Genomic DNA, 6000 nt, shown 5'->3' on the forward strand with positions numbered 1-6000 from the left:
AGGGTATATAAAGAACCCAAAAATCTTAACACCAAAAAATAATAATCCAATCAATAAATAGGCCAAGGACCTGAACAGAGACTTCTCAGAAGAGGGTATACAATCAATCAACAAATATATGAAAAAATGGTCATCATCTCTAGCAATCAGAAAAATTCAAATCAAAACCACTCTAAGATACCATCTCACTCTAGTCAGAATGGCAGCTATTATGAAGACAAACAACAATAAGCATTGGCCAGGATGTAGGGGAAAAGATACACTCATACACTGCTGGTGGAACTGCAATTTGGTGCAACCAATACAGAAAGAAGTATGGAGAGTCCTTGGAAATCTGGAAATGGAACCACCATTTGACCCAGCTATTCCTCTTCTCAACTATACCCCAAAATTTAAAAACAACATACTACAGGGACACAGCCACAGCAATGTTTATAGCAGCATAATTCACAATAGCTACACTGTGGAGCCAACCTGTTTGCCCTTCAGTTGATGAATGCATAAAGAAATGTGGCATAGATACACAATGGAATATTACTCAGTACTAAAAGAGAATAAAATCATGGCATTTGCCAGTAAATGGATGGAGTTGGAGAATATTATGTTAAGTGAATTTAGCCAATCCCCAAAAAACAAATGCCAAATATTTTCTCTGATATATGGGGGGTGACTCACAGTGGGGTAGGGAGGGAGAGCATGGGAGGATTAGATTAATTCTAGATAGGGAAGAGGAGTGGGAGGGAATTGGAGGGGGAAGGGGATTATCAAGGATGGTGGAATGTGATGATTTTCATTATACAATGATATGATCAACATCATTATTCAAGATACATGTATGAAGACTTGATTTGGGTGTCAACATACCTTATATACAAAGACATGAAAACTGTGATATATTTGTGCATTAATAATTGTAATTCAGAAAGAAATTAGTTCATATATAATGGTACAATTTGATGTAAACATACATTATATACAGAGATGAAAAATTGTGCTATATATGTGTAATAAGGATCATGATGCATTCCACTGTTATCGTTTATCTTTAAAAATAATAAAAAATATTTAAAAACATAAAATAAAAAAATAAATCATGACTTTTAAAAATCTGAAAAAAAGAAAGAAATTGTGAGATGGGATGCATGTGGTGCTACACACCTGATATATCCAGTCTTCTGGAGGCTTAGGCAGGCAAAATCACAATTGTGAAGCTGACCCCAGCAACTGAGTGAAACCCTGCCTTAATTTTTTAAAAAAGTAATAGTAATTTTAAAAAATTAAATTCAAAAAACATTTAAAAATTTAATTTTTTAAAATAAAAAAAAATTAAAAAGGGCTGAGGATATAGTTCAGTAATAGGATACCCTGGAAATTCCATTCAGAAATAACCATTTCTGGCAATCAGCCACATTTTGTTTGCCATATTACATACAGTTGGACAAATACTATGAAATACTGTGTCAGTTTTATATTGATATCACATAAATATCACATTTCACACATAAACATATTTTAAAAGGACACCTACAGAATTTGAAAAAAATTCGAATAGAGATGACCACAAAACAGACTGAATTACACACCCTGGGAATAGATGATAGGACTCCTCATTTTAAAGAGGACTGCTTCCCTCAGGTTCATCTATGATAACACCCCATCAAAATTTCACCATGATTTCCTTTTAATTGAAGAAGGGAACAAACCAAAAAGCTTGAAAATTCTCCCGGAAGGCTAAATGGATATGAAATTAGACAAGAATTCTGAACTCTAAGAGCAAAAGCAGGAGCTATAATTACCAGGCACTAATGCATGTTATAAAATTATCATAATATAGTGATTTGAGGACCAAGAAAATCACAATGCTGCAATTTCATGGATGACTCCACATGTATGTAAATTTCATTTTTATTGTTAATTGCAATGAAAAGGCCTAGATAAATGCAACCATCTCCAGCAGAGGATTTGATGTGAATGAACAAGACAACCCAACATGAAGGGAGGTGTGGGGATTGGAGGCACAGAGCACTGGTAGGGCTTGGGGGCAGGACGTGCGTGGTACTGGATTATACTCCAGCACCCCAAAGAAGCACATGTTGAGCAGGACTATGTTTTAAAATTATACCAGAATAGGAGGTTCCTGATATAATTTGGAATAACTGTTACAATTATCATCAAGGAATCATGACGTCAACAGAGTCCACCCACGGACCCACGTGGATGTAATAATCATACACTTAATTGCAATGGAAAAGTCATTATCAATCAAACCCTAACCAGGCCATCCTCAGCAATGTAGCTAGACCCGCGGTCAGAATAAAAACTAAAAACTTCCGGGGTCAGAGATGAGTGGTAAAGCACCCTTCTGTTAATTACCAAAACACAAAACAAATAAATTCCACAAAACTAGCTCAGGAATAAGCAGGGTCCCTGTACACAGCAGCTCCCCTCCTACAGGAAAAAAGTGTTTGAAGGATTTTGCATTTTATTTAGAGGCAGGGTCTCATTTAGCTGTTCTCTAAGTGCCTCGCCAAGTTGCCAAGGCTGGCCTTGACCTCGCAATCTTCCTGCATCAGCCTCTCCCCGACTCCCCAGCCTCTGGGATGACAGGTGGGTGTCATCGCTGGGCTAGGAGATTGGATTCTTCTAGTGGTCCCACCTGTCAATCACCATAGCCCGGGAAGACTCCAGGCAACCTCGCTCACCTGCCACTTAGGACTTGAGCAGGGGCTGAGGCTGCCCTGGGGGATGGGAAGGCTGTAAGGGGTCTCCGCCACTGTCACGCTTTCCACCCGGCTGGCCATGGACACTGAGGGGTGCTGTCCCCAATGGGCTCAGGCCTGTGGACGCAGAGAGCCCCCGGAGTCAGGGCCGGCCAACTCGGGTTCCCCCCACAGCAGGTCCTGCCAGACGGACTCCCTGCCCTGCCTCCCTTCTGAGCCTCCCTGTCCAGGCACCAGGTGCCACTGCACACTCACCATTTCCTGGTGCCCAGCAGCCAAGACTGCCCTGGAGAACTTCAGCCCGTGCATTGCAGGCCCACGCGGAATCCCTGGCACGGAGGGAAGCCTGGATTCCAACTGCAGGAATCCTAGAAGCCGGGACCTCAGAGAAATAAATCCCATCCCAAGCGCGGAGGCCCAACCCCTGCTTACTGGCTGCGCTCAGGATTGGACAGAGCTCAGCACGGGGGCTTCCGATTGGACAGGGCGTCAGTCAGTCTCTGCTCCCCGCCCCAATCCGAGCACAGGGTGCCTTCTTATTGAGTGACAGTGGGGTGATGTATGCTCCAGGCAAGAAGGAGGCCAGAATGGCAGGGTTGGGTAGAGCTTTTTTTCTTTTTTCTTTTCCTTTTGAGGTCTGGGCATTGGGTTAGGGTCAGGGTGACCATAATTCTAAGTTCTGTTGGGTTTTGCTGTTAGGAAATTGAAGTCATTTCTTGAATGTTTCATCACCTGGGCCTCCTCCTATAATAAGACCTCCCAGAGCATCTTCGGGGTGCTGACTAGTCCTATGTTTATCTGTGCAAAATTCTACAAGCAGAACTGGCCTTTTGTTTCTTGGGAACTGCCCAGTTCATCATGCCAGCGCTGGTGGAGGCTCACAGTTGGGGGGCAGGGGTGCTGGCAGGCAACCTGGAGGAGTTTACCACCCAGTTGGCAGCCTGAGAGCTGATGTTCCTCCAGCTGAGTTGACTATCTTGAGCCCACATTGAGGCTGAGTAAGGAGATGAGCACAGAAGAGACCCAGAGAGCAGACCTGGGTAAACCCCAGCTGCACCTGAGCTCCCTCACTCTCTGGCCACTGGGGGTTGAATTCAGAGGACTTGACCTCTGAGCCCCTTCCCCAGCCCTAGCTTGAAGTTTAGAGACAGGGTCTCACTGAGTTGCTTAGCACCTTGCTTTTGCTGAGGCTGGCTTTGATTTCGCCATCCTCCTGCCTCAGCCTCCACAGCCACTGGAATGACAGGGGTGTGACACTTTTTTTCCTTTCTTTCTTTTTGAGAGAAATACGTGCAGTGGCCACAGGATAACAGCCTTGCACAGATCAAGGCCACCCTGGGTGCTCTTCCTGGTTCCCACCAGTCCCCCTGCATCCCAGGCAATGGGATCCTGCCTCCTCCAAAAATCGGAGACACCCTGCCCAGGTGTGCGTCCTTATATCAGTTGAATACTCTGCACTTGACAAGCAAAAAGAAAAAGAAAGAAAGACAGACCCTACCTGCTTGTCTTGATGCAAACAAAACCGATGTGTTTCCAAAGAGAGCTCTGGTGTTGTCCCCCCAATTCAGTGGTGCAAAAAAGTCACATAATACAGAGAAGACTCCTTGCTAAGAGGGGATCAAGGGTCTCTCTCTTTAAGGAAAAACAATTTGGGTTTGATTGAGAGTCCAGGAAAGCCAATTCCAGGTTTTCCTAATTTGGTAAATAACTCCATAGATTCCAATGCACCCTGCTTCTCTCTGCCTTAGTTAACCATGGAGGCCTGGAGATTACCTGCCCCCTGGGAGCCCTGCACCTTCAGATGAATGTGGGGGTAGGGGGTCCTTTCTTCTCCCTGCAGTGCCCTGTACCTCCACCTTCCCACAGTCTCCAACACCTTTGGCAGAACCCAATGGGGGAGCGGTTTAGAAAATTCTGGAATGTACCTAAAGACATTTCCTCATTCGGCTAAGATGCTATCAATTTGGTCCCATGGTCCTTTTCAGTACTTTTTATTTTTTTTTTCTGTTTTATTGGTTCGTCTTAGATATACATGACCATAGAGTCCATTGTGGTAAAATTATCCAAAGATAAAATATACCTTATTCTTCTTAGGACCCCATTCCTGTGGGTGGCATGATGGGTGGATTCACTTAGGTACTTTCATATACTTAAATAGGAACTTTATGGTCTATTCATGCTACAATCTTTCCTGTTGTTATCTCCTGCCATTCCTGTTGCTCCCCTTTTCTAATCTACTGAATTTCTCTTCTATCCACCCACCTTCCTCGAGATGTAGATAACACATGTCAAAGAAAACATGTGACCTTTGGTTTGGAGGGATTGCGTTATTTTACTTTAGCATGGCAATCTCCAGATCATTCGTTTACTGGGTAATGTTATGAAGTCATCCTTTTTTAAAGCTGAGTAATATTCCACTGTGTATACACACCACAATTTTTTTTTATCAATTCATCTGTTGGTGGGCATTTAGGCTGGCTCCACAGCTTAGCTAGTGTGAGTTGTGCTATCATGAACATTGATGTGGCTGTGTCCCTGTAGTATGCTGATTTTAAATCCTCTGGATATATTGTGTGGAGTGGTATAACTGAGTCAGAGGGTGGTTCCAGTCCTAGTTTCTTGAGGACTCTCCATCCTGCTTTCCAGAGGGGTTGCCCCAATGTGCAGTTTCTCCAACAAGGTGTGAGCGTTCCCTGTCACCCACATCCTCACCAATTTATTGTTACTGTATTCTTGATAATTGCCATTCTGACTGGAGTGAAAGAGAAGCTCAGTGTAGTTTTAATTTTCATTTCTCTAATTGCTAGAATATGTTGCCTTTTCAGTATTTTTAAAAAATGTTTTCTATTGGAGTCGGACACAATACATTTATTCTATCCATTTATTTTTTCTGTGGTGCTGAGGATGGAACCCAGTGCCTGCACATGCTAGGTGAGCACTCTATAGTTGAGCCCCAGCCCCAGACCTCAATTTCAGTATTTTTTACTTTTGCTTGTCAGTAACAGCAGCCCAGTTATTTGGGGGCCCAGTTTTGCTGCATTTGTGAAATGGGAACATTTCTCTTGAAGGAAGACTGAGACGGTCAAGGCACATGCCCAGGATTCCAGGAATGAGCAGTACACAGTTGTCTTGCCCAGGATGAGGAGAAGATTATGTGGCTGAGAAGAGGGAAAGAGCTGGGGACGCCCTGAGGCCAGAAACCTTCCTTCCCCATGAGGGAAATGATTAATTATTCTTGCTGTTACTTTTCTTAACCAAAATGAGAAATTTTCCTAAGCTA

This window comes from Spermophilus citellus (genome assembly GCF_964194105.1).
Source record: "Spermophilus citellus genome assembly, contig: SCAFFOLD_199, whole genome shotgun sequence".
In the NCBI taxonomy this organism is placed as follows: Eukaryota; Metazoa; Chordata; class Mammalia; order Rodentia; family Sciuridae; genus Spermophilus; species Spermophilus citellus.